This window comes from Megalopta genalis, chromosome 1 (assembly GCF_051020955.1).
Source record: "Megalopta genalis isolate 19385.01 chromosome 1, iyMegGena1_principal, whole genome shotgun sequence".
Taxonomy (NCBI): Eukaryota; Metazoa; Arthropoda; class Insecta; order Hymenoptera; family Halictidae; genus Megalopta; species Megalopta genalis.
In genome coordinates, this window is record NC_135013.1 from 4371097 (window position 1) to 4395003 (window position 23907).

The 23907-nt window shown below is 42.0% G+C and overlaps 1 protein-coding gene and 1 non-coding gene across 2 annotated transcripts in view; one reads left to right on the top strand and one right to left on the bottom strand.

The window, feature by feature from the left end:
• Window positions 1-23907, top strand: part of Pdk1 (Phosphoinositide-dependent kinase 1) — a 1509859-nt gene that overhangs the window by 282625 nt on the left and 1203327 nt on the right. The gene's annotated exons all lie outside the window — the stretch shown is intronic.
• On the bottom strand, window positions 17251-17371 carry LOC117223660 (5S ribosomal RNA). Its single transcript, XR_013037156.1, has one exon. It is a non-coding gene; the product is annotated as a 5S ribosomal RNA (ribosomal RNA).

A 23907-nucleotide genomic window follows, 5' to 3' on the forward strand; every position in this document is an offset into this window, starting at 1 on the left:
TTGACACCGAATGTAACCCGATCGGTGCGCTCGCGATCCAGACTTGCTCGAAGATAGCACGAATAACGTGCTCCTCCTTAACTTGGCCGGGGGACCCGGAGCCAGGTCCCAGGAGCTCGGTTCCCTCGTAAATGAAGCGGAACGCGGATTTCGGTTTCAACGATTCCGCGGGGCCCCGGGGGGACGGTCGTTTTAGCGCGCTAACGCTCGCGAAGACGTTGGCCCCGACGATCTGCCTTCGAGTCGGGAGAAAAGCACAAAAAAACGAGAAAAAAGCAGGCGTAGAACGACGGCGAAGCAGAGAGACAATCGTCGAGGAGAGATTTGATTTGCATCCGGCGATTCCGGGCCCGCGAGCAGTCGTTCGGCGAACGGCCGCGTTCTCCGATCAATTCTTCATTAAGCGGCCGCTAATTTCTGGCCGATCCGGAGCGAACCGAGGCCGTCCTAATGGCCGGGCTTTCCCGCGAGCAAACGGTCGTCCCCCACGGCTCCTGCATTTAATTGGCCTAAGTGCCGCGATTCCGGCCGCGGCTTCCCGTTTCGCGCGCGCGCGAGCTCGCTGGAAAAATCGTGGCCTCCACGGCGAGCGTCTTCTTCGTCTACTTCGTCCTCGAGATCGATTCTAATTTCCATTCGGAATCGAGTCCTCGAGGACGCCGACGTCGAAGCGTCGCATGGCCGTCGAGCATACTGCCGGCTCGTCGGCGTAATAACGTAAACTTCGCCGGTTCCCTCGATTGCGATCGCGAATAATAGGAACGGGATCGGGAAACCAGCCTGATAAGTGGCAGATACCCCCCCCCCTCACCCTCCGCGTGCTTTCTTTCCACGAGAAACCGCTTCTCTTTCTTTCGCTCCGGTTGCGCCGGGCTTCGATGCTCTCCGGATCGCCTCGTTTGCTCTTCAGGGCTGATCGCGCGGCTGATTCGCCGGCCTTGAATCCTAATGCCGGCTAAGAGCTTCGCTCGGGACGTCTGCCGAATGTAGGAGAACGCAACCTAGGAGAGAGAGAGAGAGAGAGAGAGAGAGATTGTCGTTCTTTATTGTTATCGCAGTCGCGAAAGAGAACCGAAGCTTTTCTAATCGAGAGTTCAGGACTGCGGAGAGAATATTCTTCTCCCTTATGAATTCGGCGCCCTGATTGGCTCGATGCCGTGTCAGCCGTTTCCGAACGATCCTGTGCGTCACGGAGCTATTTTCTGGATGATAAACCATTGTTCGGTTAACACTGGATTTAAGGAACCCGTCGGAATTGACGGGACACTAATTTTTTCATTTGCGATCGTTCGTGTTGCAAAATGATACGTTTATGAGTTGTTTATTGAAATTTATATAATATGTTACTTACTTGAGGCAAATGTTGCAACGACGTTTGTTAAAAATCAGGGTAAATGGTTTATTGTTACTTTTGTAAGCTGATATAAAACAGCTGGTTTTTGTGCTCCGTAAACACAATACTTGGACAAAGTTTGTAAATAATAGTTTGAAAAGGTAGAGTGTCATTTAAGGGATGTTTTAATTTATTTATTGTGGACGAACCTTTAATCTCATAATCTCCGATGACGTTTGAATATAACTATGTTTTAACACTAGATTTGAGGAACCCGTCAGAAATGACGGGACACTAATTTTTTCATTTGCGATCGTTTATGTTGCAAAATGATACGCGTTTACGAGTTTTTTATTGAAATTTATATAATATGTTAGTTACTTAAGGCAAATGTTGCAACGACGTTTGTTAAAAATCAGGGTAAATGGTTTGTTGTTACTTTTGTAAGCTGATATAAAACAGCTGGTTTTTGTGCTCCCTAAATCTAGTGTTAATGCTGTACCTGACGGAATCCAATCAATAAAATTCTCGATGATCGCACTGTACGATAAAAGGGTTAGCAACAATTTTCTTTTAAGCAACAGCCTTAAAGAAACGATCGTATCACGTTAATAGATTGGTTTGGTCTATCGGATTTACATCGAGCGAATGAAAACAGCTGCTGCTATTGGAAAAATTCATTAAAAAGTCCTCAGCTTCGAATTACGGATTCTCAAAAATGAAACAATCAACGACGATCGATATCTTTTTTGTGTTTGAAGTCGTCACAGATTGCTAGCAACTATCCAGTGTTTGAAACATTGTAAGATTCGTTAACGAAGATGTTATTCTTTAAACGAGGCTTCTGAGCGATTGTTTTTTGTTTCCGTAATTCTAGTATTAATATTTCGGTAGCTATTTATTTTAGCCGCTATTTGGTACAACGCTTTTTTTTATCTAGAATCCGACGCTTTATTCAAATTTGAGAAGAAATATAAATCATTCCATTTGAACGATCGAAAGCGAACTTCGTATCTTGATAAAAAAGCAAAATACCGTGAAACTGTTTAGAGTATTTGTACAACCTATTGTAAACCATGCACGCGATCTGGTTTCACGCTTTGACCACCCCTGATCTGAGCCCAAAGGTCTCTACTTACAGGTAGAGTCCACGACTATATCCGCGTCGCACGACAAGGGAGAGAACAAAATTAAGAGATCATGGAACAGCTACGAACTTCATAGTTCCGAAGCACCCAGCACAAAGACAACACAGTAATTCCATTTCAATCACGTCGGTTCCATTAAATTCGCCCTCCGCTGAAGGATCCTCGACCCCCACCGAATTCGACGACGGGGGTTAACAAGCTGTTCGAAGTACTGCGAGAAAGGGAGAGAGGGAGAGAGAGAGGGAGAGAGAGAGAGCGAGTAAAAAGAGAAAGAGAGAGCAAGAAAAAAAAGAGAGAGAGGGCGAGCAAAAAGGGAAAGAAAGAAAAAGAGAGCGAGAAAAAAGATAGAGAAAAAGAGAGAGCGATAAAAAAGAGAAAGAGGGCGCAAGAAAAAAGAGAAAGAGAGAGCGAGAAAAAATGGAAAGAAAGAAAAAGAGTGCGAGAAAAAAGATAGAGGTAAAGAGAGGGCGATAAAAAACAGAAAGAGGGCGATAAAAAGAGAAAGAGGAAGAGAAAGTGAGAAAAAAGAGAAAGAGAGGGCGAGAAAAAAGAGAGATAACGAGAAAGAGCGAGAAAAGAGATAGAGAGAAAGAGAAAGCGATAAAAAACAGAAAGAGGGTGATAAAAAGAGAAAGAGGAAGAGAAAGTGAGAAAAAAGAGAAAGAGAGGGCGAGGAAAAAGAGAGAGAAAGAGAAAGAGCGAGAAAAGAGATAGAGAGAAAGAGAGAGCGAGAAAAAGAGAAAGAGGGCGATAAAAAGAGAAAGAGGAAGAGAAAGCGAGAAAATAGAGAAAGAGAGGGCGAGAGAAAAGAGAGAAAGAAAAAGGGCGAGAAAAAAGATAGAGAGAAAGAGAGAGCGATAAAAAAGAGAAAGAGGGAGTAGGAAAAAAGAGGAAGTGAGAGCGAAAAAAAGAGAGAGAGAGAGGAAGAGAAAGCGAAAGAAAAGAGAAAGAGAGAGTCAGGAGAAAGAGATAGAGAGAACGAGAAAAAGAGAGAGCGGGAAAAGAAAGGAGGAGAAGAAAAGAGCGAGAAAAAATAGAAAGAGAGCGCAAGAAAAAAGAGAAAGAGAAAGCGAGTAAAAAGAGAAAGAAAGAGTCAGAAGAAAGAGAAAGAGTGGACGAGAAAAAGAGAGAAAGAGAGAGCGAAAGAAAGAAAGAGAAAGAGAAAGCGAGAGAAAAGAGGAAGAGAGAACAAGAAAAAGAGGGAGATCGAAAAAAGGGAGCGCGAAAAAAAGAGAGAAAGAGAGCGAGAAAAAAGAGAAAGTGGAAGCGAGTAAAAAGAGAGAGAAAGAGAGCGAGAAGAAGAGAGAGAGAGTGAGAGAGCAAGATAACTAGTCCGAAAACCGGACGCCAAAATTTTTCCTCGACTGGTCGAGCCTGGAAGAGAGGCCTCATTGTCGTCGCCGGAGGAACCAGGGGTGGCTGAAGATCCCACTCGGGCGGTAGTTTCGCGCGTCGGGCCGGACCTTTTGAAAGCGTCTCGCGTCGAGTGTCCGGTCGAGAAGCGAAGGGGGATTGACGGTCAATCGAGAGAGGGTTCGCAGCAAACCGCTGCGTCGTTGGTTTCGACTTTCGGGGCGAGGCGGACGCGTATAAGTCGCGTTCGAGTTCGCGACGTTGTCGATCAGCGGGCGGTCAAGGAGGAGTGGAGGGGAGGGGGGGGGGCGCGGAGGAACGTCGGGCGGCGGGACGAGGGGCGCGGGGGGCCGCGCCGATGCTTCGTTTTTCTTTCTTCATTTCTTTCTTTCTTTCTTTCTTTCTTTCGTCTTCTTCGTTTTATTTTTTTGTTCTTTTTATCAGACATGCGATTCACGTTCCTCGCCTCCGGCGTCCCCGATTCAATCTAGACAGGGTCGAAAAGGGCGTATTCAGGGGAAAGGCCGAGGGGCGGACGGGGGAGGGGCTGGGGGGTTGCTTTGTGTCCGTGCGTGTCGGAAAGCAAGAACGTGTCCAGCGTCGGGAGACGAGGAGACACCGGGATCGAGGAGAAAAGTGGTCGCGACCGGGGGACACCGGCCGGCTACCGCGGGGCAAGGGGTGGGTGAGAAAGTCCGAGAGGAGTGGGGAGGAAAAAAAGTGACGGAGGAGCGGGGGCGGTGGCGAACGTTTTCGAGCGAGCGACGCTTTATGACTAAAGTTGACGGCGAAATGCACGGGCCGGCGAGCAAAATGCTCGCCACGTGACATTCTCTGCACCGAGCCTCCCTCGCCCCCTCGTCCTTCGCCTCCTCCTCCTCCTCCTCCTTCTGATCCCTTCAGTCGTTCGTATCCGGCCGCTACTTCTCACTCTCTCTCTCTCTTTCTCTCGTTCTCTCTTGTTTTCTATCTCTTTCCCCCTCTTTCTCTCTCTTGCTCTCTTTCTCTCTTGCTCTCTCTCTTCCTCTCTCTCTCTCTCTCTCTCGCTCTCTACTCTCCTCGAGCGTCAGCTGCGGCCCAGAAAATCTCGCACTCGTAATCTCATTCACGAGCCCTTTCGTTAATCGCGCGACCCCTGACCCTTGATCCACATTCACATCGGCCGGAAGCAGAGACGCGCGACTCTTTTCCATCGTGATCGGCCGATACGCGGCACGGAACCGTTGCTTTTCATGCTTTCCAAGGACCTCGCCACGCTTTGCTGCCTTCGGGACACACGGCGGCCGAGGCAATGATAGACTCGTTTCACTTTTGTGACGCAACAGCGTGTTTTAACGAATTTGTAAACACGCCCTCGTGGCGCGTCGCTCGTCGAACACGTTCCGCTCTTTCTCTCGATCGTCCTTTCACGATCGTTCACATTCTCCCGATGTGTCACGACCCTTTCATACCTCGTACAAAGGCGCACACAATGCGTACGCGATACTTTCTAAACGTTCATGCGCGCACCTACATAATAAGATAATAATAGAGTTAGCGGATAATAATAACAATAATCGCTAAGTGCTCAGCTATTATCACACTAATGATATACAGGCTGTTCCAAAATGATGGTTTATTATCGTTTATTATCATATAATAAATTATCGAAAATTATGGTACTTGCGGAAAATGAGGGATTCCTGAAGTCATTTGAAGCAACTTTTTCCTTAGCGAAAATGTTCTCCGTGGCTTCGTTTACGAGTTATTAACGAAAAACAGTGACCAATGAGAGAGCGAGTGCGGCTGGCGCTCCGCCCTCGCAACATCAGACGGCCGGCGCAATGCGGTATTGGCCGCGAGGGCGGAACACTGGCAGCATTCGCTCTCCGATTGGTCGGCGTTTTTCGTTGATAACTCGTAAACGAAACCGCGGATTGCATTTTCGCTAAAGAAAAAGTTGCTTCAAATGACCTCAACAATTCCTATGATACCCCAGGATACCCCCATTTCCCAGAGACACCATAATTTTCGGACACTCTGCGTACTATCAAAATTCTCTATTATTAAAACACGTTTCAGACGCGTATCGTTCAAACGAGACCGTCTCGCATGCAACCGTACACTTATCACGAAAATCAGCGAGGATTTAATTCAACATCGAACTAAACAATTCGTTGATCGTGCAATCGTTCCTGTTTCCCCGATTAGTTCGTGGTTCCTGCGAGATTCAAAATTCGAAGCTGCCGCACAGCTCATCTCGTTCGAGGAGCTCCCATTATTCGATCGGCAAGCAATCAAGGAATCGCGAAGCAAGAAAATACATAATACAGTCGACAGTGGGCTCGGTTGCCGGATACGCGGGAATAAAAAGTCGAACGGGAATAAAAAAAAAACGTGCACGTATCGGGCCGAAGCGGCGCGGCGCGGCGCGACGCTTGTTCCGTTAATAAATTCCGCGCGTTCGATGAGTCAGCCCCCTGTACGTATGTATGTATATATGTATATAAATACATATACGCATGTATATTGTATAGAACTCGAGAGCCATTACGTGCCCAGCTATTTCTGAGTCGCCTACGATCCTCCCCGCCGCAACGAAAGACACGGTATTAAGCCTGCACTTAAAAAGTCTGCCCTCCATCCGCGAGTCGTTTACGAGCCGCACGCAATTACGAGCCGAATAATACGCGAGCCGGGTTCCTGCTTTCGACAACCAGCCGTATTCCCGATCCCTTTGATGTCTAATCGGATCTCGGAATATTTCACCGCCGTGCCGCGCCGCGCAGCGCAGCGCCGCGCGCGACATCTCGGATTTTCCTTTTTTTTTCACGGTCCTCCTCCGTGTCGCAATTATTCCGACGCGACGCGACGCCCTACCAGTCCATTTAGTTTGCGAAATGGCACGTCATCGCGGGGCTCCAACAGTTTCCAAAAGAATTTCCGTGCCCGGCCCCGCTTTGTCCGCCAGATCTCCGTTTAATTACGTACGCGATGTTCTTTAGTCGATTCATGTACTTTGCTCGGGCATTTTCGCGGCGACGTCCGCGATCGGCTACGAAAATGCCTGTCGCTCGGACGTTAGGTATTGTACGGCTGTTTTGAAGACTTTTTTTATACAATAGTATCGTATGGTACAGTATAGTACGGTATAGTATAGTATATTTATTTACTGTATTTAATATATTTTGAATATTTTGTATATTCGGTATATTTAGTATATTTACTATATTTAATATATTTTGAATATTTAGTATATTTAGTATATTTAGTATAATTAGAATATTTAGTACATTTACTATATTTAATATATTTTGAATATTCAGTATATTTACTATATTTAATATATTTTGAATATTCAGTATATTTACTACATTTAATATATTTTGAATATTTAGTATATTTAGCATATTTACTATATTTAATATATTTTGAATATTTAGTATATTTACTATATTTACTGTATTTCATATATTCTGAATATTTAGTATATTCAGTATATTTATTATATTTTGAATATTTAGTATATTTAGTAAATTTAATATATTTTGTATACTTTGTATATTTTGTATATTTACTATATTTACTGTATTTACTGTATTTCATATATTTTGAATATTTAGTATATTTAGTATATTTAGTATAATTAGAATATTTAGTACATTTACTATATTTAATATATTTTGAATATTCAGTATATTTACTATATTTAATATATTTTGAATATTCAGTATATTTACTACATTTAATATATTTTGAATATTTAGTATATTTAGCATATTTACTATATTTAATATATTTTGAATATTTAGTATATTTACTATATTTACTGTATTTCATATATTCTGAATATTTAGTATATTCAGTATATTTATTATATTTTGAATATTTAGTATATTTAGTAAATTTAATATATTTTGTATACTTTGTATATTTTGTATATTTACTATATTTACTATATTTACTGTATTTCATATATTTTGAATATTTAGTATATTCAGTACATTTAGTTTATTTAGTATATTCAGAGTACATTCAGTTTATTCAGTATATTTAGTATATTTACTATATTTACTGTATTTCATACAATTTGAATATTTAGTATATTCAGTATATTCAGTATATTTAGTATATTTAGTATATTCAGTATATTTAGTATATTCAGTATATTTATTATATTTAGAATATTTAGTATATTCAGTATATTTATTATATTCAGAATATTTAGTATATTTAGTAAATTTAATATATTTTGTATACTTTGTATACTTTGTATATTTTGTATACTTTATATATTTTGTATATTTTGCATATTTTGTACACTTTGTATACATAGTATATTTACTATATTCAGTACAATATCTAATTATTTATACAATATTATTAGAAAAATGTAATGAAACAGTAACCTGCGGCTTTTTAAGCAAGATAAAAATTGCATACACTAATTACAACGTACAAGAGCTATTTATGTAGAGTATGATATCCTTATTACAAATAATTATTTATTATAAATAAAAATTGCCTGCATTAATTACAAGATACATAATATCCTTGACATAATATAAAGCCTACACAGACATTTATTTTTGTGCTTAATCATTTAATCACGTTGCAAACAATGCATTACTATTCTTAAATTCTTTAAGTGTTTTTCTACGATTTTATATTCGATTCGCTCGTTTCGACCATAAATGCATAAAATCCGCGGTCTAATTGTCAGATAATTAAGAATAATGATATTAAAGAACAGAAATTTTGCAATTTAAACAGACTATTGTACGTCAAGTGCGAAGAATAAATGATTCATTATTTGCTCGAAATTACTCGAGCTTCTGGTCGATTTTTTCGAGCGTCGTGGGCGTACCGACGGAGGACGGAGAAATCCGCGGTCTAATTGTCAGATAATTAAGACATAAGGAACAGAAATTTTGCAATTTAAACAGAATATCGTACGTCAAGTGCGAAGAATAAACGATTCATTATTTGCTCGAAATTGCTCGAAGTTGCTTCTGTTCGATTTTTTCGAGCGTCGTGGGCGTACCGACGGAGGACGGACGCCGTTAAAAATAGCAACTGCACCATGAACTCTAATCAGCGGCCGCGACGACGAGCCCGGAAGACACGCGATCGTTAGATCTGGGCAGGGTCACGGTATCACGTGGCGCCAGCCGTGATTTTTCCCTGTTCCCGATCCGCGTTATCGCGGTCCCGATGACTTCGAGAGGAAGTCGGTATCCGGTCGGGCCGCGTCCGCGTTTCCCGGCCCTCTCTCGTGTACGCTCGCGTGCGCGAGCGCGAGCGCGCGCGTATGCGAGCCGCCTCATTCATTTCTCAATGAATGCACGGGTCCTCGTGAATGAACGCCGCGAACGTGAATAATCGCGCGGCTCCAGCTTCTCCGGCGCTCGTTTTCTGCCCGCGAGAGACAGAAACGCGGCCGAGAGTTTTATTGTCTACCGATCGAACGTAGCCTCGCCGTCGCCGATCAAACGCGCCCGGGTTCTCGTTTACGTCGCGCTGCGGGAATACCGGTAATTAGAAAGTTTAATCGAACGCGGCCGCGTCGAAGGACGCGCGCGATGAACTTGAACGCCGCGGATACGCGGAGATTCCGCTTATTTTATTAAATTTTTTTAAATCGCGGACTCTCGAGGTCTGTCGTCGATTGTACGACTTTTCTGGAACATGCTTCGCGTTCGCGGAGCGAAAACGAGCGGAATTGACGTCGCGGCGTGCAACAATAGCGAAGAAATTCTCGTTCGAAAACGGAGCCGCGCGTCGTTCGAAGCGCAAAGCACGCTTGCGATCGTTCCTGTCTCCGTTCAAGGGCATCGAATGCGATCGAATCGCCTTCGACGATCGAGCAAAATTAATAAAACAATGAAATTGCGCTCGATATGTGCGCGATTGTGCGTTGGCGACGAAGTCGCTCGATTTTATTTCGTCCTCGATGCGAACGAAATTCTGTCGAATTTGCTCGGTGCAGCGAACGACGGGCTTCGATGATTGATTGAAAGATGCGATAATTGTTCACGTAGATTCTACTTGACGAAATTATGCGATCCATTTAAGAGGGAAACAGATTACGAAGCGTGGAAATCGAAGAGATTCGATGCGAGCTGGATCGAACGCGCGCGGCGCCGGATAATAAAAACGTTCTCGAAAATAATGACACGTGGTCGGAGGCCTGGTTCTATTATCTTCGGCCTTCCCATGATGATTCCACGTCCCCGTGGTCTAACCTTCAATTCTCAATCGTTGCGTAAGTTGGCGCCGGCCGCAATAAAACCGACTTACGATATCAGCCGCGCGTTGCGTCTTGACGCGCGCCGCGCTCGATATTCTTTCTTTCCACCGCGAAAAATCATTAATCAATTAACGCCCGGCCGCCTTTGCGACGGCTCCGTCGTGCCGACTTCTCGCGGCCGTTCGTCGATCGGGCAGGAAATCATTTGCGAGCCGAGAAGAAACTCGAAATGGAAGAGAGAGAGCGCGAGAGACAGAGCGCGAGAGAGAGAGAGAGTGTAAGAGAGACTGAGAGAGAGAAAGATCGAAAGAGAGAGAAAGAGAGGAAGTCATCTTTCTCATCTCTCACGTCTCTCCGTGTACACGAGCGGCCTGCAATGCCGGCGCACCGACACGCGGCCGCGGCCGAACACACAGCCAAAGAATCTAGAGCATTTGTAGCGGAATATGCACCTCGCGGCTCGTAACGCTCGCCGGCAACTATGTGCGTCCGCGTTCGCAACCATACAATTTCGTTCCTGGCGACTTCATTGATGACGATTAACTTCGGCGGCCGCGGAACGAGGCGCCTCGTTCCGTCCGGAATTAAGTGCCAGCGGGGGGAGGGGCCGGGGAAATTAGCGGATTGTTGCGGGAAACGCGGATAGTTTGTATTTTAGGGGCGCGGCGATGCAACGGCCGCTAGGACCGCCGGAGTTCCGCGGAACGTTCCGTAAATGGGGCTTGGCGATTAACGACGCCGATTAGTGCGGCGCCGCGATCGTACGCCGGGTTTCTCTAAGGCATGGGTGTCAAACTCGCGGCCCGAGATGAACATTTTCGATGTCAAGTATCAGGACGTAAACAATAATTTAACATTATATGTGTTTATTAGAATGTACTAGTCAAAATAAAAATATTTGTTTCTATGAACATTGATTTTTTCTTTTTACGGCCCACCTAAAGTTAAGCATTGTTTATTTGGAACAAGTTAGCTTTTGAGTTTGACACCCCTGCTCTAAGCTGACGATCCGCGACGTCGGCTTTCGTTCGCTACGAATGATGCCGCATGATTTTTTCGGAATTGTTGTTTTAACGATCGATTTGATCGCCGCTTCGATTTTACGATTATTATTGGACTCTGAGAAAACTGAATGATGCTCTGTTCGAACGTGATAAAAATAAGCGAACGATGCGAAAAAACGATAGTTCGATTCTTGTTACGTTTTAACCCATTGCCGTACCATTTTCTTTATTATATTATTCACAATGATTAGAAGTTTTTCAATTAAGTAATAATTTGTAAAAGATAATTTCTATTTGAATTCTATATAAATTTTCTATTTTTTTAATTTCTATTTAATATATATTTCTATTTAATATTTACTTCTATTTAATCTGTATTTCTATTCAATTTCTGTTTAATAAATATTTCTATTTAATTCTGTATTTCTATTTAATTTCTATTTAATACATATTTCTATTTAATTCCTGTTTAATACATATTTCTATTTAATTTCTGTTTAGTAAATATTTCTATTTAATTCTGTATTTCTATTTAATTTCTGTTTAATACATATTTCTATTTTTAATCTGTATTTCTATTTCATTTCTATTTAATATATATTTCTATTTACTCTGTATTTCTATTTAATTTCTATTTAATCTGTATTTCTATTCAATTTCTATAGAAATTTTGTAGAATATTTATATTTATCGTGTGTCTACATTTACTTAAATGTTTAAATACTGACTAGAAGAAATCGGAATTTTATTGAGACTAAAAAGAACGGGACAGCATTCATACTTAATACAAGTTATTAGCAGAAATCTTTGTCGCGTGTATAGCAAAGTATTCAGAAGAAATGATATTCCAATGACTGACCAGTATACCTGAGTTGGTTCGAATGTCTGATCATTACCTGCTGTTTCCACTTACGCGGTGTGCAAGAATGCACGCATTGTACATACCTATATCCTCATCTGTAGTAAGTACTTATATTTACTATAGGAAAATGTAAGTATTTCCTAAATAAATATATAGTACAGCATAGTATACAATACAGTACTAAATAAATAAATAAATAATTACTAAATACACTTATATTTACTATCGAAAGTATTTTTTGTCCTGATATTTTTTTATAAATTAGCTATTATTATTAGCTTCTCTAAAGAGAAAAAGAGAAAGAGAGTGAGAGACTGAAAGAGAGAGGAAAAGAGAGAGACCGAAAGAGAGAGAAAGAGAGAGAGAGATCGAAAGTGAGATAAAGAGAGGGAAAGAGAGAGAGACCGAAAAAGAGAGAAAGAGGAGAGATCGAAAGAGAGAGACAGAGGGAGAGACCGAAAGAGAGAAGGAGAGTGAGAGAGAGTGCGAGAGAGGGAGACTAAGAGAGCGAGAGTGAAAGAGAGAACAAAAGAGAGAGAAAGAGAGAGAGGCCGAAAGAGAGAGAGAGAAAGAGAGAGAGTCCGAAAAAGAGAGAAAGAGGAGAGATCGAAAAAGAGAAAAAGAGGGAGAGACCGAAAGAGAGAGGGAGAGTGAGAGAGAGAGTGCGAGAGAGGGAGACTAAGAGAGCGAGAGCGAAAGAGAGAGCAAAAGAGAGAGAAAGAGAGAGACCGAAAGAGAGAGAGAAAGAGAGAGTGATGAAGAGAGAAATAGATAATGAGAGAGAGAGAGAGCAATAGAGAGAGAGAGAGAGAGAGAGAGAGGGAGAGAACAATATAAAGATGCAATAAAGAGAGCAACAGAGAGAGTGAGAGAGAGCGAGAGAGAGAGAAAGCAATATAAAGAGAGACTGAAAGAGAGAGAGAAAGAGAGTGAGACCGGAAGAGAGAGAAAGAAGGAGACCGAAAAAGAGAGAGACCGAAAGGGAGAGAAAGAGAAAGAGAGATCGAAAGAGAGAAAAAGAGAGAGACCGAAAGAGAGAGAAAGAGAGAGTGATGAAGAGAGAAAGAGATAAAGAGAGTGAGAGAGAGAGAGAGAGAGAGAGAGAGAGAGAGGAGGCAGGTACGTACGGGCAACCTGTTGCGGCGCAATTTTTACGGAGGGTTCCGCCTCGTCTACCAAAACTGACACCGGCCGTAAATCATCCCTGCGGCGAGCTACGCCGAACCTACATACATCTTCGGATCGGCGACCGGTCCATTTGCGACAAGCCCGTTACGGAAAAATCGGCCCGCGCAACACCCCATCGAATCGCGTCCGCCGGCACAAATTGCCTTTTCTTATTAACCCCCGCCTCCCGGCCGCCATTTTCCCACGTATCTCTCCCGATTTTCGGCGAACTGTTTTCCCACCATATTTCTCGTACAACTTCTGAAACGAATAGAAAGTACATCGCGTTAGCAATCCGCGATTCTTCTCTAATTGCCACGATAAATCATAAATATCTTGAAAGCCTACATCTTTTAAGTGAAGCATTTCCACACGCAAGTTCATACGAACATTTTTCATCTATTTCGTCTTGGCGTGACGCATGGTGCAAGTTCAGTCCTTTTTGGACACCCTGTATAATAATAACATAGGGTAGTTAACTAACCCCTTGACATTAAAATAAAACGGAATTTCGTACGTCAGAAAAATACTGTTTAATTTGGCTCAATTGAACAATTATGCGCAAACGAAAAATGTTATATTTTGAAATATGGATTACTGATTTGTAGAAGTAATTTTATTATTGAGGTACTATCAAGATGCAGGGAGGGTGGGGCATCTTGAACATCGTAAACAAACCGAAATCGACGCACAAGTGAAGCAACTGAGCGATTTAATAATATACTGGGTGTCCTAAAAATGACTCGCAATCCAGAAGTGGGGGGTTCCTCAGGTCATTTTAAGTAACTTTGATATAATTAATATTAAAATATAATATTTAAATAGAATATAATGTAATAGTTAAATATATTATAATATTATTTAGATATATTATAGATATATATTATAATATTATTTAGATATATCATAAATATATATTACAATATTATTTAGATATATCATAAAGATATATTATAATATTATTTAGATATATATCATAAATATATATTATAATATTATTTAGATATATCATAAATATATATTACAATATTATTTAGATATATTATAAATATATATTATAATATTATTTAGATATATTATAAATATACATTATAATATTATTTAGATATATCATAAATATATATTACAATATTATTTAGATATATCATAAATATATATTATAATATTATTTAGATATATTATAAATATATATTATATATACTATTTATATATATATATATATATATATATATATATATATATAAATAACTAAATAAATAATTAAATAAAAAGAGCAGGGTAAGATCCGTGGCAGCGCGCGACGCCGAAGGAATCCGGGCGCCTGAAAGGCGACAAGACGGTGACGGAGGGCACCGTGGGAATCGGTATCGCCCTTTCACATTCCGCCGCGCCGGAAGGGAAATTAGATTCGGCCGGTGGCTCGCGACCGGGCCCATAATTAAAAGGCTCCGGCCGTGTTAATTCGTTCGTTCTCATTCAGCCCCTTAAATCCCGCTCACGGCTACGGGAGTAGTCGACGCTGGGTGAAGGGGGAGGGGGAGGAGGAGGAGGAGGAAGAGGAGAGCCGAAGAAGACCGTTCCCTCTCCTGTTAGCCGTGAATTAAAGGAGTTTCCACGGTGCTCCTTCGCGGATGGTACACGCCGAGCGTCCCCCCGCCCCTCGGCCAAATCCATTATTTGCCCTAAGCGAGTTATCACTGGCATCCGGCGAGTTTCAGCAGCTTGGTCGTCGCACGGGCCAGCGACGGAAAGTCGCAGCGTGGGATTCGTCACGTGCCGGTGCGACGATTCGAGTAATTCCCTGCTTTCCTAGCAGTTCCAGCCCCTTACGCCTGCCCCCTCGCAACCCCATCGTTCTCCGGCCGCGCCACGGCTGCGTCTCGTACGACGCGTTGTTGCGACTGTCGCGGATTTATTTGCGCTCACGAAACGGTCGCTGCGAAACTCTTCCACGGTGGTCCGTGTGTTGATTGGTCGTTGTCTGTCCGGAGCGGAGTCGGGCGAAATTTCATTCGGACGACGGCCGAATGATAGAGAACAAAACTAATCAAATTTTATTCGAGACGGTCGAATGTATATACAATAATATAATGCAATAATATAATACAATAATAATAATACAATAATATAATGCAATAATATAATACAATAATATAATACAATAATATAATACAATAATAATAATAACAACAATAATAACTTCTCTCTCTTTCTCTCTCTTTATATCTCTATTGCTCTCTTTATATTACTCTCTCTCTCTCTCTTTATTGCATCTTTATATTTTGCTCTCTCTCTCTCTCTCTCTCTCTCTCTCTCTCTCTCTCTCTATTGCTCTCTTTATTGCATCTTTATATTCCTCTCTCTCTCTCCCTCTCTCTCTCTCTCTCTCTCTCTCTCTCTCTCTATCTATCTATCTATCTATCTATCTATCTATCTATCTATCTATCTATCTATTTATCTAATCTATCTATATATCTCTTTTGTTGCTCATACACCCTCTATTCTCTCTCTATTGACCATCCTCGATTTTCCAATCCCTACCAACAGTCTCCCTACCCGAGAGCATTCACTCCGGCCGGCCAGACAACATATACGAGATGCAGTCTCGTGAAAAGAAACCCGCGCGATCCGCCGGTTGGTCTTAGGCGCTGAGTCATCTGGCGGCGGTCGCCGGTGCACCCCGGGTAACAGTAATTTCAATGACATTTTTATCTCATTTTATTTGCGCATTGTTCCCTTTGAGCAATATTGTCAGCAGACAATAGTTCTTTATGAGTGCTTTACGGCGCTATAAAAGACGGCGCTCTTTTTAAAGACCACACAGCAACGTTGCGGGCCCCGCGAGACGGCTACAAAATCGCTTCCAGGTTAATTGCGTGTGCAGTATCTTTTATCCTCACCTCCGTGGCGAGCATGACCGTCCGACATCCACGGATTTCGAGGGAACTCGTCTCGCCGCAAAATCACGGCGTAAATACTTCTCTCTTCTCGAGATTGCTTCTTTGCTACGCGCGGCCGCGCGAATTCCAGAATTGTGATCAGCGATGAGAAACGCAGCTTCTGTCGAATATAATATATTCTGGAATATAATATTCCTATTGTGTAAATAAAAGATAAATTTTAAATACGGTAATTCACCATGGTGCGATATCTTTGGTAACAATCTCCCATGTGCATTCTGGGTTTACTTGGACAAGTGTCACAGTATTCGCTTTGACAAATAGAGTTAGCAGATATCTCTTTCAAGTTTAGAACATTTTCTGCGTAATCGTTGGTTTCCTTTATAATTTCATTTACCGATTCGTCCGTGAAAAATAATTTAAAATATTGTATCGGCTGTTCGATGTTTGTAGGAACTTGTGGTCCAATGACCCGTGGCAATACGCTAAAAGGTATTCTATCTGGAATATGTAATTCCTCCGTAACATCACGCCATTCGTCTAAGTCTTGCAACGAATCTTCGCTTTCGCTTTCAATAATTCTCATTCTTCGTCTCTTTGGTAGTATAATTTCGCTACTACTACTCAAAGTGTCGGAATCATAACCAACATTGTCTTCCACAATGTCTTTTAACTCTTCAAAATCAAATACGTCTTCGGTATCGCGCGGCTCTAAATTCTCATCGTAATATTTATTTTTCTCCATGTTGCTAACCATAGAAAAGGTCAACAAATGGTTTAATCGTAATGGTACAGACTTAGCACGTTTTAACTACAGATAACAATTGCTAACGCCGACGATAACGTATGCTAAAAACATTTGGCTCCGCAGCGGAGCCCACGGAGTTACGGAACAAATGACAAATGTCTCCGTAGCGGAGCCTTCGGAGCGCTAAGGGTTAAAATCGCCTGACTCGTCGAGTTCCGCGCCGAAGGTGCTGGCAAGCTTCTTAACGCTAGATTCAGGGTGCTCTATGAGAAATTAATTTTTATTGCTTCGCAAAGGTTTATCGCTTCGGTAGGATAACATGTTGCTTCGGATTTTCATGGTATTTTATTGTAATATTTGTGCCAGGCAACAATATTTGCCGATCGAATAATTGACGCAGCAATGATAGTTGCATGAAATGTAAAAAAAATTGTGTTGTTGTTTTCGCAATAATAATAAGAACAATCGGTCTTATTAATTTTGATAATGAAATAAAAAAAAGAAGAAGCCAACAGCACGTGGTGTTCCCAGGCGGTCACCCATCCAAGTACTGACCACGCTCAACGCTGTTTAACTTCGATGATCGGACGAGAATCGGTTCTTTTGCAACGTGAAATGGCCGTTGGCGAAAGAAACATGGCAACAATTACATTTTCTTATCTTCCAACACGTATCTGTTGCGATAAGACTCAAATATAAACAATGAATCTAGCAGTAACCAGAACACGCGGTTTGATCATTGAGGACATCCGCAGATAATTTATAATTTCCAAGGAAAGATTTCCACTTGTGAAAACAAAAAGTAGGAAAGGTTAAATCTTGCAAAATTGCAAAATTGCACCACTAAAATTGTTATACCACGTTCCAAGATAATGTTTATAATAACAAAGAATTGTTAAAAGTCTAACTGTTGTGTGAGTCACAAGACTCAATTTCATATATATAATAATCATCATTATATTTTTCATTAAAATAGAATTACCACAAGTCGGGAAGGTTAATTAAAATTTATAGTGAAGCTTCGAGTGCAAAGGGTTAAATCTTGCAAAATTGCCAAGATTTATGTCGCGCCTCGAAAGAACGACCATTTAATGTCTCAGCCGGCGAGTTTTTAATTTCTTGATTATTTTATTACGATTATTATTAATATATAATATAATAATTATATATTATTAATATAATATATTAATAACGATTATTTAATTTCTCTGCCAAGCTCGCGAAACGCGCCCCAGGAAATCTTCCGAGATTGTTCTTTCGAGTCAGCGCGCCTCGGTTAAATTGTAATTTCTCGCGGTCGAGTTTGCAAGCGAGAAGAGAAGACAACAACTGATATTGCCGTGTCAGTATCTCTTGGCCGGAACGGCGCGTTCGCGAAAAATAGCGAGATGTGTCGCGCTGCTTAGTATCGGGACGTGTCCAATGCTTCGCAGTCTAATGCTTCGAATCGCATGATTTCGTTGAAGCATAGAATTGTCTATTCCCGTGTAAAATCTGAGCGTCAATTAGGGAGAATTTACCACACATCTCCGAGTCTGTTTCTGCCGGATCTCGGCAGAAATCGCGACGTTCGCAGCATCTATCACGCTCCTGGCCGCGCCGGTCACTTTCCCCCGGCAAGAGGCGGCGCAGCCGGATGTCAATTTATTTTCTATCGGTAACAAGCGAGGGAAAGGTGTCGCAATAATAGGAAACAGGTCGGGGGACCGTATCCGGAGCGAGAGGAAACGGAGGAAGTGTCATTCAAACACCTTCGTCCGGCGTCAGTCGCCATCGACGTGACAGACGTCCGACGATCCTCGTCCTCGTCCTTCTCCTCCCTCTCCTCCGCGAAAGAGAAATGCATCCGCGGAGCTTAAACGAAGTTACTCCCGCAAGGATTGACGGATCTTTTTCCGACGCCGTGGTATTCTCGGTCAGGGTGGCTCGCGGGTCCAGGAACAAGCTCTCGATCTGCATCATTTATTTAAGGACTCGTAGCAGGTAATGGACGTAGCCTGTCTCGCGGATCCGCCGAAGGCACCGTGAAATCTGGCCGAATCGATCGCGGACCCTCTTAACCGGTTAGCTGGTTTTCGCGAGTATAGTTGTCACGAAGAAGCGGCAATATTTCCTGCTATGAACAGCGTGTTTTTTAAATTTCCTGGTCGAATTGGCATTTTCCTTGAAAACTGATATATGGGATGAGTCACTAATTAGTACCCGCAATTTTTTAGCCACTTCCGATGGTCTGAAAAATGTTTCCTAACGAAGTTAATTAATATTTAACAAGGAATTGCAATTGTTTAAGTTCTGAAAAAAAAATTATTTTTGATAGAGAAACAAGGTCGCTGTTATATTTTTATATGAGACTAGGTAAGTTTAACTTCATAATGTCGCAGACGACGTCAAGACGAATTCGACGACCTGTTACACTTGACATAACCTTTAGTTGACATTGGAGAAAAAAATGCCACGAATCGAGGATTAATATTATATATCGATAGTTACTAATAATATATATAATAAAAAATAATTAATAATCGGGATTAATTCGTGTGCCTCACCCTGTATATATTTTATATTTCATTGTATTTATATATGTATAATTTATGTATAATTCTATTATACTTATCAATAACCTTCAGTTGACGTTGGAGAAAAAATTGCCACGAATCGAGGATTCATTTTATATACCGATAATTAATAATAGTTAATATATATGATGATAGGTAATTAATAATCGGGATTAATTCGTGCCTCACCCTGTATATATTTTATATTTCATTTTATTCATATATGTATAATGTATATATAATTTTACTTATCAATTTCTGTTCGTCCAGATACCTTAATGAAACATATGCAAATCTGATTTATTTGCCGGAAACTGAACCAGATAGATAAAGAGATAATCCTTGTCCTTATTTATCTATTAAATATATAAGGGAAATTATCCATTATTTATTAACCCTTTGCATTCGAAGCTATTTTAACTGTAAATATAAAATAATTTTTCTAACTTATAGTATTTTTATTTTATGCGTATGAAATTGACTCTTGGGACTCACGCAACTTTATATCTAATCTTTGTTAATATAAAAATTATCATAGAACGCGATGTAACAAACTTCAGTGGTGTCTCTGAGTCACCACTCGAGTGCAAAGGGTTAAAAAAAACAGAGGTTTCGATTGACTTGATGCAGAGTTGAAATAAAAGATAAAGGAGAAAGGGTAAAACAACCGCGATTAATTCCTCAAATTAATATAACAAACCTCTACGAACTGTAACAAACGTTGCGGAATCACGTCGAGCAACAAAATGATCTGTCCCGATTCAGAAGAACCAGGAGTTAATGAATTTCAGCTTTCGGTCGTTGCGGAAGTTTCGCGGTGAACGCGTTAGCGCGCGCGCGCGAGTCGAAAGTTGAAATCAAAATCGTATCCGGAGCCCGTTCACAATACTTTAAGCTACGTACGTGCGACAGCAAGTTCGAGGCCGGTTCGAACCCTCGAACGGTTCCACCACCCCCTCCCCCCTCCCTCTGGTAGAATCGCTCGTGAGTAGAATCCAGCCGGGGAGCACGGAATAAAATCGTCGAGTGTGTCACGTTTTACTGCGCTGCGTCGCCTTTATGCAGGTCACCCTTTATGCCTGGCCGCCGTCGCGTGGAAAGAAGAACGAAGGGTTACCAACCATTCCGCGAGCATTACGATCCGACAGGCATCACCGTCTGCGAATGGCCATCCGAGTCCTCGGCACACCGCAGGAGTCCGCTCCCGGCGGCGCGGCGCGGCGTTCCCGGGCACACCGGCGTCTTTCCACAGTCTCTTTCACTGTTTCTAGTTTTAAGCGCCGTTTCGGTTGCCCGTTTTCCTGCGATCTCGCCTACGACGGGTCGTTCCGCGCTGGACCACCGACCTCGTCTTTCTTCCCAGTCCCGCCAACGTACACGTTCTCCGATTACACGCGCGTATGGCCGGACGACGCCACCTTCCCGATGTCGGTCAATCGGAACGATTGTTGTTCTCGGATCCCCCCTTCCCTCCACCCCGATCCTCGGGGTTCCTTTGGCTGTCGCAGTCGATTCAGTTGATACGAATCGCCTGCGGAGACATTTCGGTGAACGCAAACAGTGAAGCAACTCTGCGAGAATGTGTTCGTTCGCGTTGATTCTGTGTCGTAATTCCTTCATTTATTTTATGCACAGGGTGTCCTAAAAAATGTCTCGCAATCCGAAAGTGGCAGGTTCCTCGGGTCATTTGAAGCAACTTTTTTCTTTACAAAAATGTTCTCCGAGGCACCGTTAACGAGTTATTAACGAAAAACAGTGACCAATGAGAGGCGAGCTCGGCTGGCGCGAGGCGACCGAGCCAATGAGCGGAACTGGGCTTCGCGCGCTGGTTGGCTGGGCCGCCTCGCGTCAGCCGCGCTCGATTCTTATTGGTCACTGTTTTTCGTTAATAACTCGTTAACGGTGCCTCGGAGAACATTTTTGTAAAGGAAGAGGTTCCTTCAAATGATCTGAGGAATCCGCCAATACGGATTGCGAGACATTTTTGGGACATCCTGTATAATCTGAGCGTCAATTAGAGAGAATTTATTGCATATTGCGCAACCGTTGATCGCGATCGAAAGAAAGAGCCACGAGCAACAACGTGCAAGCATAATTACCACGGAAACTTACACGGCTCGGAGACAGTTTTTCGAGAGGAATCCTTCGTGTTTCTTCACGTGGACTACCGCGGCTCCTGTCGGGGTCATGAGTACGGTCAGTCGAGATCACTCGAGATCATTCCGATCGATCCGATCGCGACAGATCACTATTCCGCTTTCACTGTAGGCAGTTTTTCAAACGTTTTTAACCCCTTGTCGTGAGTTGAAATAAGAATGTAATATTTTCTCCGCAATATTTAAGTACTCGAATAAATGTAGGCATACGATAAATACAAATTTTCTTCTTCTCCCAACGAATTATTATAGTCGAAAATCTTCTAGTTATCGTAACTGGGGAGAGAATGGCACGGCGAGGGGTTAAGGACGCAGCAACTCGCTCAAAAACTGTTTTGTATATTTTGTAATATATTTAGGTGAATTTCGGCGGAAAAATTTCGGTGAATGCAAACTGTGAAGCATCTCTGCGAAAACGTATTCGTTTGCGCTGATTCTTTGGTCGCAATTCCTTCATTTATTTTATGCACAATAAAATGCAAATTATATTAGCGTTAGCGACCATGGATTTTATGCATTTATTGAAAGATTGTACATTTGAAATTTAAAATTTTGTTATTATTTTAATCTAGTGAAATTGTCAAAGAAAGAGACAACTGTCTAGTTTCTATATTTTTTTGCAACCGAAGCAGACAATTTTGATTTCTTAACCCCTTCCCGTGAGTTGAAATAAGAATCTATTATTTTCTCCGCAATATTTAAGTACTCGAATAAATGTAGGCACACGATAAACACAAATTTTCTTCTTCTCCCAACGAATTATTATAATCGAAAATCTTCTAGTCATCGTAACTGTGGAGAGAATGACACGGCGAGAGATTAAGGGCGCAGCAACTCGCTCAAAAACTGTTTCGTACATTTTCTATCATACGTTGCGTTCTTTAAATGTATTTCAATCATGAACAAAAAAAATCGTACTCACACAAAAGACGTCGAGATATAATTTCAATGCTTCAACAAGAGTGCGACACAGGTGAAAGAAATAATCGAATTAGCGTCGCGAAAATTTCAGGCGTCACTTGAATGGGCACAGTAATTGACACATTCATCCTAGTTGGGTCCGTCGCGTTAAAATCGCATCGAAAACGCGGAAAATCTGCAGTCGCCGATGAAACGCCTTGGCCGTCCGGCGGGACGCAGCATCCCCTAACTCGCAGCAGGCCGAAACTAGCCGATGAATGGCGCGGCACTCGCCCCCCCCCCCACCGGCGAATCACCCCTTAAAGCACACACGTTCCATTAACTCGGTATCGAGCGATCAGATCACCGTCCCATTTCCGTCTCACCTGCGAAACGGGAAATATTTCCATCCGGTTGGCTCCGGTAGACACACGGCCATCGGCGTCCCGTCCCGTCCCGTCGCGTCCCGTCGCGCCGCGCCGCGTCTCCACCCTCTGTGTTTCTTTAACGCCGGTCACGTTCGTCCTATCAATGATGCTCGCAGTAAAATGAACAGAACGGTGGAAACAGAAAAACATATCGCGCGGATATTCACAGGGAGCGGGAGTGCGTTTTATGAAGTTCCTCATCGGAAAGTGATATCTGGTATCGTCCGCGAAACGCCGCCGGAGGGTGAGAGGGTGAAAAGCGGGTGGTCGTCGAGAATTTACGAACTTGCGATTTGGAACGGTTCTTGGGGAAATATCTGGCCACGCGAACAGCTCTGCCATCTTGAATCGTTTTAAAACATTGTCGTAGTGCAACGCGTTAATATCAACTCGATAATATTAACCCTTTGCACTCGAAGCTATTTTAACAGTAAATCTAAAATAGAAAACTGTCGCAGTTTAACACGTTGATATCAACTCGATAATATTAACGAATATTAGCCACTATTAGTCCTTTGTGCTCGAAGCTATTTTAACAGTAAATCTAAAATAAAAAACTGTCGCAGTTTAACGCGTTAATATCAACTCGATAATGTTAACGAATATTAGCGAATATTAACTCTTTGCGCTCGAAGCTGTTTTAACAGTAAATCTAAAATAAAAAACTGTCGCAGTTTAACGCGTTAATATCAACTCGATAATGTTAACGAATATTAACGAATATTAGCCCTTTGTGCTCGAAGCTACTTTACCTGTAAATCTAATATAATTTTTCTGGCTTATAGCATTTTCATGTTATACGACAGAGTGCATTTTGTGCAGATGAAATTGCGTCTTGTGACCTCGCACGACAGTTGCACTTTTTGCACAATATTTTCAGTCTAAACTTCGTTGATATAAAAATTATTTCAGAACGTGATACAACAAATTTTAATGGTGTCTCAGAGTCACCACCCGAGTGCAAAGGGTTGACTCGAAAAATTCACACAATATCAGAAGTCGTTTAATTAATGAAACCGAAACTAGAAAGTGAAAATTTACCTTAGGATATATATATTTCCTAAGGTCAATTTTCACTTTCTAGTTTAGTTATATGTATAAGAAATTGAATGTGTGCTACTAGG